Below are 12,712 nucleotides of genomic sequence, written 5' to 3'. Positions count from 1 at the left end.
AAAAAACCTCATGAAAAACGTATTAAATGACATTATAAAAGCTATATTTATTATTCATCCAAAGGCCCGTCATTTTTCGGGCATACTGGAAGTGTAAATAGGCCTACTGGAATTATTACTATTATTATTATTGTTATCATTGTTATTATGATTATTATTTAACTATGAGGGGGGGCTCCTGACCACTAATGCTTAGGGCCTACAAAACCTTAGAAGCGGCCCTGTATAGTACATATCTGAATCATTTTGCAAGTTTCATACAGATTTTCCCCCTTTTTTTGCTTCCTTATGGACATAATGGTGTTGACTGTTATGTTGATCATTATGTGGCAGCAGTAGGCCGTTACATAAGCATAATGAAGTTATGTGATTACACGCAAGGGTGTTTGTTGCACGTGTGAGGGGAGAAAGAATGGGTGGCCTGTTTGTTTTAGAAAGGAACGGGGGAATTTGATGCTATTTTTGTGTGGGGGGGTTTGTGAGTATGAGAGGAGGCAGGGGGTGTTTTTAGTGAAGATGGGGTGTATGTGTGTGGCATGAGGGGCTCGGGCTGATGAATGTGGGGTGTAAGGGGTAAGGCAGGAATGAATGGGGCTGCACAGACAGTGTGTACACAGAGAGTGGGTTGTGATGATAGTAGTGGGGTGCTGGAGCACAAAGGGCAGAGGGAGTGAATGTGTGTGGGAGTAGGGGGACAACACTGAGGAATGTCTAGTGGGTATAGGGATTAGTGGATGGAATGGATCTTATGTAGTGTTTCTCAACGGGGGCTGTACAGCTCCCCAGGGGGCATTAGGGAGCTCTCGGAGGGGCGTTGAGAAGGAGACAGCGGGGCATTCATCTATTTATTTATTTTTTAACACTGTGGGGGGCATTGAAGCCTTATGATGAGGTCAATGGGGTGTTTGTTAAAAAAAAACATTGACAAACACTTATCTAAAACATACAAAGTTGTGGCAATGCTGGCAAAGTTGCTATTATATTTTCCCCCCTCATTTTACACTGATAGATTGGTGTACAGTTGAGATTTATTAGAATGTATTAATCCCTAAGGAAATCAATAAGGATGTGCATGGAGTGTGGTGATACATGGATTTGATTTGAGATTTTTGAGAAATTACTCATTGCTTCACCGAATAAGGATTGTTCAGTGTCGTTGTAGGCCTACTTGTTACAATGGCAAATAAAACGCATTCTATATTCTACATATATTCTATAATGAAGGTGTGCACTGTTGCATAACTTAGTACTCACAACATGTCATGAGGGGAGGGGGTAAAGGAGAGAGAGTCCCACTGTTGTGTCATTCAAGGGGTTATGAAGTTGTTGATCTAGCATTGTCCTAGGAAAAGCCTAGTGCTTAGCGAAGGGGGGCAAAAACCGATAAGATTGAAATTGTTTGCTCTTGGAGCGTTTTTTTTTTTTTTTTTTTTTCCAACAGTCTGCTTTCAGGGCCACTCATTCTGCTTTCATGGCCACACACTGCATAGTGATCTCAGATTTACAGCAGTGCTTGGGATTTCCACATCTCCTAGGCCACGGGTGGGTCTCCAAATCTGGTAGCCTACCACTTCTTTTACTGTGGGCAACCATGTGAGAACGTCCTCCATTCTAAACTTACATTTGGTATGCTTTCTTTTAATCTTTGTTGGCAACTTAGATCCTCTTTACTTGTGACTTGTGAGATCAGGGCTGCGTTTCCCAAAAACTCTTAGTACTTAAGCCTAAGTAGTACTAAAGTATGAGGTGCCGCCTAGGCAATATATCACATCACCAAAAAGTTTATGCATAAACTAACTCTATTGGCCTATACATACAATGTTTTGTTCTGGTACATGCACATAAACTGCTTGTGCAAACCTTTTCCAAAGGTTGTGCCATTTTAACAGACTGAACGTGAGATACAGGCACAAGACACAAGAAACAAGTTTGAAATCGGATATCCACTGATGAATTGTAGATAATCTGGTAAGTTTCAGTTAATTTGTTGATATAGTCCTACCTACTCACAATGTTGCTGAACGTAAGCAGTAAGTTACATAGATGCTTTAGGAAGTTAGGGTGTTATGGTTGATAGTAAAGCAAGAAATACAACAATTCAAGGACAAGACTGCTTATTGCAAACACTTTCAAATAAGACTCCATAAATAAACGGTAAAATGTAACTTTCTTTAAACAGTTTGTCAGTGTGGGCTCTTCTACACAATAGAATGCAGTTATAGAATGCCAGTCTGATGGAGGGCATCGGCAAAACAAGAGGACAATTTGGTGACAGGAAGGAGTGTATAAAGTTGTGGGGTTAGGAGGGACATCAGATGACATCAGTTTGCTCTCTGACAATGTGGAACAAGCACAAACTCTACTGAACAGGGTAGAGCTAGAGTGTGGGGTCGGCCTCAGATTAAACGGCAAGAAAACTGAGGTCATCACCTACAACATTCCACCAGAACATCAACCTCTGACTACAGCAGGAGGCACTGTGCTGAACATTCTCAGACAAATCTTATCCATATGGACTGCTCAGAGGGCTGAAGCATGACAGGTGACTGCTGTCATAGACCAAAGACAGAGAGACTGAAAAGAAGTTTTTTTTTTCTCCTCAAGTCATTTGGTTGTCAAACTCCTAATGATTGGACGAAACACACTGTACGCAGGGATGGGCTGGTAATCTGGCATACAAGGCATTTTGCCAGTGGGTCAACAGTCCTCAGGGGCCGATGCTGTTGTTTTCATTAGTTAGTTAGTTAGTTAGTTAATTAGTTAGTTTGCTTGTTTGTTTGTTTGTTTGTTTTTCTAAAATTGTGCGTACATGCACTTAATACTAAATTAAATATCACACAGTGTTGCATATGAGTGTGTGCTGTTTGATTGGCCTGGCCCCACTGATATTCCTATGACACACCAAATTTCAACGTTCAAGTGTTGTCACACTGGCTATAGCCTCCATTAATGGTGTATGTGGGACAACTGTAATACACATTTGAAATGATCTCGCGGGCCGGAAAAAAAATAGAAGACTGTGGGCCAGATTTGGCCCCCGGGCCTGAGTTTCGCATTCCTAATTTAGGGGGACCAAAAATGATGACCTCAGTCTTGGAATCACTGGTTGGAGAAAGTTGTGGGTCATCCAACACCTGATGGCATCTAGACAGTCCCAACAAACACTGGATGGAATACTTGGATGTTAATGGTTCTTCATTATGTCCTGGCATGCTTATGACAGAACTCTCAATTAGGCTCAAGTCAAGTTACCCCAGTAAGTCATTATGATGTCATAATGCGTTGGTATGACATCAGTGACACTGTAACACTATAAAATGCTTTGGCAATCCTCATTTTACCAGACTGAATGTAAGATACAGGCACAAGACAAGCTACAGAGTGAGTTGCTATGATGAGGAATTGCAGGTGATTTGGTAAGTTTAATTGGTTGACTATTACAGGTTTATGAATTTAAGTTTTAAGGAATAAGGATGCCATGGTTGTAGAAGTTCGTAAAGGACATTATTGGAATGTTTATTGGTCAGAGCGATATAGTAGGACAAAGTCGGCAGTCTGTCAGCCTACACTGTCTGTTTAGGGGAAATCGGAGTTAAGTGCATAAAAATTGTGTCCGTGAATGTAGGCTGGACATAGGCCTGCACAGATAGGGACGAGGTGGTGCTAAAGCACCTGCCCCTTTGCCCGGTTACTGGACAAAAAAAGGCCCCTTTTTGAAGGTTTTTATTCTGAAAGTTTTTTATTCACAATGTCAGGGCTGATAGTATTCAGGCTCCATGCCTGATTTCAGGCTTGACAGAGTTTACAAAAATAAAAACATTGATAATAATTAGCCATTAGGTTATTCTTATCAGAAAGTGTTACAGGTTCAGGGTTTTCTTCTACTATCAGGCTTGAATAATGGTCATACACAGGCTATTCAATGTTTGAATAATGTTTCAAAATAGGCCTATGATACGTCATTATGCAGTATCTTATCGTCGTCGTTAGAGCAGGGAAAAAAGTTCAGGCTCAGGATTTTTTTTCACTATCACCCCTGCGAATGTACAGCTCCAGGCCACTTTATTAGAATAGCATGAAAAAGTTGATTTATTTCCATAATTCCATCAATAATGTTAAACTGTCGTGGATTGTAGATTCATGGCCCAGTTGTTTAACTACAAACCCCAACTCCGGTGAAGTTGGGACGTTTGGTAAACAGTGAATAAAATCAAAATGCTATCATTTTCAAAACATTCAATCTATTCATTAGATGGAGAATAGTGAAAAGACACCATATTAAGTGTTAAAATCGAGAAAAAATATTGTTTTGGGGGACATATGTACTCATTTCTAATTTCATAAATCCAACACGTCTCAAATAAGTTGGGACGGGGATCAGTGAAATTTAGTAAACATCCAAATAAGATAAAACAACAAAGAAGAACATTTCAAAATGAATTGTACTGACGGACAATATAGGTGTCCAGGTATAAGATCATCACAGAGAGGCTGAGTCACTCAGAATTAAAGATGCAAGGGGAATAATTACCATAGTTATTACATACATTTTTGAATTCCCTTTGATTTACCACGATTGAGTGTATATAAGACATATTTTTGTTACTAAAATCATTGTATAGGTTCATGCCATCATGAAATATATATTGGCTCACTCTAGCACTCCAGGAATTAGAGCTATTGAAAATTGACCATATTAAGAATGCTTAATGCGTGCAAATGATACAGGGGTGTAACATTCTCCTAAGCACCTGAGCTCACTTGAAATAGACCCAGAAGACATGGGAAACTGTCCTTTGCTTACAGAAGTCGGCAGAAGTTGTAGAAGTCCATTCTTTTTGACAATAATAGAGCATTGCACATCCTGTGCTACAGTGAAAATGGACCATCCAACTTGTGTTAGTGCTAGCTTCAAAAGTCAGCCTCCATGATGGCATGCGAGTACAGTAGTGCATTGGTTAAGATGTTCTCACTCATCTGTAGAGTTAAATACAGTGCTAAATGGTATAAATGGGTTTTAAACAGCATGAAAAGCCACTCATGCATTATATTTTGAAGGGAGATCTTCGATTACTGCCACATAGTAAGGTCAAATTGCATTCTCTACTATGTTTTATCAGTTTGGCTCCATCATAAGGACCAGCAGGTGATAAAATGGTGGGCTTTTGGTCAAGAACTGTCACACTGCAAGCACTACAGAAAGGAAAACATTGCAAAACATGACAAGGAATACACCCACCATTTAAGCTGGTGAAATCATGTCCAAGATAGGAATTAACACTGTTTTTTATATAAATTCATCAATCAGTTAATGTATTTAGGCCTAACTGTTAAGTGTTGTCTTTTGTTTTGTTTTTAGTCTTCCTCGACATTTGCTGCCATTTATTGTCCCCGTCCCAACTCTTTTGAGACGTGTTGGATTTATCAAATTAGAAATGAGTACATATGTCCCCCAAAACAATATTTTTTCTCAGTTTTAACACTTAATATGTTGTCTTTTCACTATTCTCCATCTAATGAATAGATTGAATGTTTTGAAAATTATAGCATTTTGATTTTATTCACTGTTTACCAAACGTCCCAACTTCATCGGAGTTGGGGTTTGTATTCCAATCATTCATTTTTTTCTTTTTACATATTTTGCTCTTCCAGCTCAAAAAACCCATGAATTGGGGAATTCGCATCATTAGAATATTGTAATAAAATCACAATTTTCTTCATCAAAATTCGGTTCACACCCAATCAGTTGAAATTTGGTACTTTCTACATAACATGCAATGTTCAATACTTGGTTAGGACTCTCTCTGTCTTAATCAATGCCATGATGCGTTTAACATTGAAGTCAATGGCAGAAACTGTACATGGGAGTTATGGAAGCCCAGATATCCTTGATTCTTTGCTGTCAGCTGTTCTTGTTTGTTGACCTGGTGTCCCACACTTCACTCTTCAATATACCTGTAGATGTCCATGCTACGTTTTGGTGTTAACTCACCAGTTTAATTCTAATTCACCAGAAATAAAACCCCATTCATTTTCAATGGGTTTTAATTTCTGGTGATTTAGAATTAAACTGGTGAGTTAGCGCCAAAACGTGGTATGGAAATCTACGGGAATATTGAAGAGTGAAGTGTGGGACACCAGGTCAACAAACAAGAACAGCTGACAGCAAAGCATCAAGGATATCTGGACTTCCATAATGCCGTGTACAGACCAAGAGCGAACGGAGCGAACGAAGCGACGGAAGTCATTATTTCTCTATGGAGGGCACGCGACCTGCGCTACCAAAGCGAATTCGCCAGGAGCGAAGCTTCTTGTGCTACCAGAGCGAATTTTGAAGATTAAACTAAATCTAATCGCAGGCGAATTCGCTCTGACGCTGTTCGGCGGCAACCAATCGGAACGTTCATATCTCCGAATGTCCCAGGCTGTCAAGCCAGAGCCGTTATGTGATTAGCTGCATCAAACATGTCAATGCTGCGTCTCGAGCGAATACAGCGTATTCAAGGCGAAACTTCTTCTGCTACCCACGCTACCAGGCAGCGTAGTTCGCTCTTGGTCTGGACACGGCATAACTCCCATGCACAGTTTCTGCCATTGACTTCAATGTTAAACGCATCATGGCCGTTATGAAGACAGAGAGAGTCCTAACCAAGTATTGAACATTGCATGTTATGTAGAAAGTACCACATTTCAACTGATTTGATGTGACCCGAATTTTGATTAAGAAAATTGTGATTTTATTACAATATTCTAATGATGCGAATTCCCCAATTCATGGTTTTTTTTGAGCTGGAAGACCAAAATATGTAAAAAATAAACAATATAATGATTGGAATAGTTAAAAAAACTGGGCCATGAATCTATAATCCATGACAGTTTAACATTATTGATGAAATTATGGAAATAAATCAACTTTGTCATGCTATTCTAATAAAGTGGCCTGGAGCTGTATTGTTGGCATAATAATCTACGGAAGCTTCACAACCAAAAGCATGTGACAATAATGTCCTGATATAATATGTAGCTATAGTCTATTGCTTCGACATCCACCACCTTCAGCACCTGCCCCCCAAGAAGTCTGTGCATGCCACTGAGGCTGGGGCCCGGAGTACTTGGTGGCAGCAGGCCAGAGGGGAGATAAGAGCATTGTTGAAGACAAAAAGGAGAGTTGTGTCACATGTGAATGTGTGGGGAGGGCTGTGTTAAGACTGTAGACCTTTGAAGGTTATACGTGTTAGTGAAAATGGATGTGTTAAATCAAATCAGATAGGGCCTACATTGCATAAACTTACAATACTTGGCGGCAGGTGGAGGGGGGGATAAGAGTATGAATTGTGGAAGACAAATACGAGTTGTGTCTGAATGAATGAATGAATGTATTTATTTATTTATTTATTTATTTAGTCTATTTGATGTAAAAACATTGTATAGCAACAAAAACCATATTAAAAGGAAATGAATAGACAGGGATAGACACAAAAAAGCCCAAGGGCCTATTTCTATTGTGGTCCATTTTGTGGTAGCAAGTGAGGGCATATGGTGACATTCTTTTTTACACATAAACGCACATAAGCTTACATGTGTGTCAAGTGTGAATGTGTGGGGAGGGCTGTGTTGAGACTGTAGACCTTTTAAAGTTAAACGTGTTACTGAAGATGGACATGTGAAATCAAATCAGATAAGCCGAAAGGCCAGCATTTCATGGGGTATGTCTTATTCTCAGATTATAAACCAAGCATTACTATAAGTGTCAAATAAAAATGTCTGGAATATCAGGAAGATCATGTTCTCACCAACAGTTGTTCAACACCAATAGTTGGCGCAGTGTATTTCGTTCTATTGGGATGGCAGTCTGATGATGATATCATAGAAGATATTAGCTGTATGTATACAGTATTAGATTAGTTCTATGTTTGAAGGTCTTCTCTCTCTCTGTGTGTGTGTGTGTGTGTGTGTGTGTGTGTGTGTGTGTGTGTGTGTGTGTGTGTGTGTGTGTGTGTGTGTGTGTGTGTGTGTGTGTGTGTGTGTGTGTGTGTGTGTGTGTATGTGTGTCTAAAGTATGTCATTGTGTCATTGGTATTAAGTGTCAAGTATGTCAGTGTGTGTTAAGCATGTCAGTGTCATTGGTTTAAGTGAGGGCTATCCTGTCTGTCTAAAGGACCTAAGCTTATATATAAAATCAAAATCTGGAACAAAGTCGTGGGCCAAACTCAGAAAAGGACTAAAAGTCTTTCCTACGGAAGCTCTGAGCTGCCAAAGTTGAATATATATTTGGCTCAGCATCATGTAATAACGTGAAAAGTTTCACGTTATAACGTGATATTTATCATGTTATAACGTGAAAGTATCACGTTATAATGTGAAATGATCACGTTATTTCGTGATATGAAGTTATCACGTTATTCTGAGATAAGGAACTATCACGTTATTCTGAGATGAGAAATTATCACATTATTCTGAGATATGCAACTATCACGTTATTCTGAGATAAGAAATTATCACGTTATTCTGAGATATGCAAAATTTGGCCATTCAGCACTTCAACACTTCCCGGTTCAGTCAAGGAACATGGCTCATCTACGTAATTCAGTTTTATTTCAAGCTTGGTCTAAGGCATGGTGAAATTCTACAGTTGTTGAGCACTGTGGATGGTATTGTTGTCAGTATGCGCATTCTCCGAAGGATTTTGAAAATCATGGGGTTGTACCGCCTCCCGTGTCCACGCAGTTGATCAATGAGAAATGATGCAACGTCAAGTGGGTCAGATTCATTCTTTCTTCGGTACAACCCCATGCTTTTCAAAATCCTTCGGAGAGTGCGCATACTGACAACAATACCATCCACAGTGCTCAACCAGTGGTTCCCAACCTTTTTCTTAAGGGACCCATGTTTTTACTATTGTATGCTTTGGTGACCCAACCATGCGAGCGCTCGCACGAGACGGAGTCACAAGATGCCCTCCGTTTCCTGCGAAAACTTATTTTAGTTATTTTATTCCTCAATTCGTCTTTGGTCAAATATAGAATAAATGTTTAATGTAGCACTTACAATTGGTTGCGTCTATGCATTTATTAGTTAAATGCTTTGTCTTTTATTCAACATGGGCTATATATATTTAAAACGAAACCCCTTAAAATCAAGAGGGCTCCGCGACCCCCTGTGGATCTTTGGCGACCCATAAGGGGGGTCCCGACCCATAGGTTGGGAACCACTGCCTTAGACCAAGCTTGAAATAGAACTGAATTAAGTCCTGTAGATGAGCCATGTTCCTTGACTGAACCGGGAAGTGTTGAAAGTGATACCGTCCCATTTTTGGAAATAAGCTTATTTTACACCTTCCCTTGACTTAAATAGTAGGGGGTTACCATTCTCCTGTACTTTCAACCGTTCTCTGGGTATGGCAGTGCAAATTTTACCTCCAAGCTAGCAGTTAACATTGAGTCCTATGAGACCAGTTAGCCGCCAGCTGGTCTCATAGGACTCAATGTTAAGTCAAGTCAAGTAGGTTTTATTGTCAATTTCTTTACATGCACTGGTCATACAAAGAATTTGAAATTACATTTCTTGCTTTACCATACAGACATAGACTAATCTAGGTAAGGACATAGACAGTATAGACATAGACAGTACTTATACATGGACTTAAGACAGTATGGACATAGACAGTGCTCATACAGACATTTAAAGTGCAAGACTGGACAACAGAAGACTTGTAGAGGACATACATTAAAGAGGTATTGTTGTGCTTTTGTGCTTTTCCTAAAAAAGTCCTTTATAGCGTTCTGACATGGTAATAGTAGCATTTGAAGAAAAATAAATATTAAAAAGGTCTGTCAAGTACACCAGCAGCAGTGTGTGTGTGTGTGTGTGTGTGTGTGTGTGTGTGTGTGTGTGTGTATGTGTGTGTATGTGTTTAGTGCAGGTAGAAGGTGCGGTGTGCGTCTGTGTGTGTGTTCGTGTGTCTGTGTGTGTGTGTGTGTGTGTGTGTGTGGGGTGTGTGTGTGTGTGTGTGTGTGTGTGTGTGTGTGTGTGTGTGTGTGTGTGTGTGTGTGTGTGTGTGTGTGTGTCAGTGTGTGTATGTTTGAGTTTAGTGCAGAAAGTGCAGTGTGCTTGTGTGTGTGTGTGTGTGTGTGTGTGTGTGTGTGTGTGTGTGTGTGTGTGTGTGTGTGTGTGTGTGTGTGTGTGTGTGTGTGTGTGTGTGTGTGTGTGTGTGTGTGTTAACTGCTAGCATGGAGGTAAAATTTGCACTGCTATACTCAGAGAATGGTTGAAAGTACAGGAGAAAGGTAAAACCAAATCATTTAACTCGAGGAGAGGTATAAAATAAGCTTATTTCCAAAAATGGGGTAGTATCACTTGAAGTGCTGAATGGCCAAATGTTGCATATCTCAGAATAACGTGATCATTTCTTATCTCAGAATAACGTGATAGTTGCATATCTCAGAATAACGTGATAATTTCTTATCTCAGAATAACGTGATAGTTCCTTATCTCAGAATAAGGTGATAACTTCATATCACAAAATAACGTGATAATTTCACGTTATAACGTGATACTTTCACGTTACAACATGATAAATATCACGTTATAACGTGAAACTTTTCACGTTATTACATGATACTGAGCCAAATATATATTCAACCGTGGCAGCTCAGAGCTTCCGTACTTTCCCATACACTACACATAGTAGTTAAAATGTACCTACATATGCATATGCAATTAGGCTAAAGTAGGGCTGCACGATTATGGAAAAAAATCATAATCACGATTATTTGTGTCAAAATCATAATCACGATTATTAATCACGATTATTGATTATGTACTGATTTTTTTTGAATATTTCAACAAAATAAAATATAACCAAGAATTCATTATATACGGAACGAGCAAAATGAAATGAATTGTAATAATTGTGTAAAGGCAATAGCATGAAACTTTCTGGCCAGAAACACCAGCCTGTCAGTATGTTCTGGCTTCAAGGACACGGGTCACTATTGCCACGATTAAATCCGATTGAAATCACGATTTCGATATCACGATTTATCACGATTTTCGATTATTTTCGATTAATTGTGCAGCCCTAGGCTAAAGCATAGAGAGTACATACATGGGCTAAAGTCAAGTTACCCCAGAAAGTCATTATGATGTCTTATTATATGGTTGTGACGTCATCTGTCGAATGCTCCATTCATTTCAACGGGGCTCCCCAACGTTCGGACGTCTGTTATTTTTCGATAACGGACGGGTTGGTCTATAACAGACCGCTGTCAATGGCAACAAGACTTTTCACTGCTAAAGCGACTTTTCAACAAGACTCTAATCAGCTGCTGTGATAGACAGCACCCGTTCTCCTGGCTACCGCTGTCAATGGCAACAAGACGTTCACTGCTAAAGCCACTGGCTTGTAGGCCTATACAAGTCAGTGGCTAAAGCGAATGTTTCATATCACTCCGCAGGGGTCGGTCTTTTGTCACTCTAATCAGCTGCTGTGATAGACAACACCTGTTGTCCTGGCTACCTAGCTGTTGCCTAGCGGTGTTCCACGACGGCACTGTTTTGTTTTGCGCAGCAACAATCTTACATTAAATAGGTCTAAAGAAATGTCCCCGCCATGTGTGAATCATTTAAGTATATCCATATAATAGTCTAGTACAATTTTCACAAAAGAGGAGTTCTAGCGGCAAATTTGGGGAAAAGCCGGTAAACCATGTTTTTTACATAATTTGAGGGTGCTGATTCTGAATATTGTGTTTACCAAGCTGAATTCTGAGTTTTAAACCTTCTAATTTGCATATTAAAATGAGCAAAACGTTTTTTTCTTTTTTTATTATTATTTCTAAACCAATTTGTTAAATATCATAGCATTAAGGTTAAATGTCATATTTAAGTGCTAAAATAGTGCAGGAGTCATAACCAAATATTTATTAAACATGTTGGATGGAATTAAGGCAATAAAACAAGGTAGTTTATTAATAACAACATTTATAAAAAGTTACAATATAGTAGTTGCAGTATAGTGGTTGCAGTACAGTGGGCGCCAATGCTAATCAAGCATATGGTGATTTATATATTTCATTATAATATTTGTCATATTGATACATTATGTTGATATTTGTTTATTGGACTTTTTATGAAATATGTTTAATTAAAGAGAACTTCATTCGGGTCATTTCACATGAAATCAGACACTTTGGGACCCGACCGACCCGGATTTCAATCATACTTGGTGTGCCTTTTTAGTAGCAAGGTAGCACCCCAGAACTGCGTTGGTTTGAATCTGACACTAATATTAAGGGAGAAACAGACTAGGAGAGGTTCACATGTGAGGGTAGGACACTATACATTCAGCCTTGAATATATCAGTCAGTGTTAGTCACAAAAAGATGCCTGTGGTGTTGTTTGAACTTTTCTGGCTCTATATATTACACAATCAGCTTGGAATACAACAACTCTCCGAATATGAATTATGATAAATTGAAAAATTAAAAATTGAATATCTAAAAAAGCTATATTTTAAAATGACCAGTTCCTTGTCCAAATGTAGCCGGCAATGTCATGAGCAACACCTCAAATGCTGGCGTTAGGTTCGTTATTCATTTCAGAGAGAATTTGGCTCACAAATATGGCATCATACAGACCACTTACTAATAATATGGTAATACCATAGTAGCATCTAATGACAAAACAAAAATGGTCAGTGTCCATGGTCCCA

Source organism: Engraulis encrasicolus, chromosome 15 (genome assembly GCF_034702125.1).
Source record: "Engraulis encrasicolus isolate BLACKSEA-1 chromosome 15, IST_EnEncr_1.0, whole genome shotgun sequence".
In the NCBI taxonomy this organism is placed as follows: Eukaryota; Metazoa; Chordata; class Actinopteri; order Clupeiformes; family Engraulidae; genus Engraulis; species Engraulis encrasicolus.
This window is presented reverse-complemented; position numbering follows the sequence as displayed.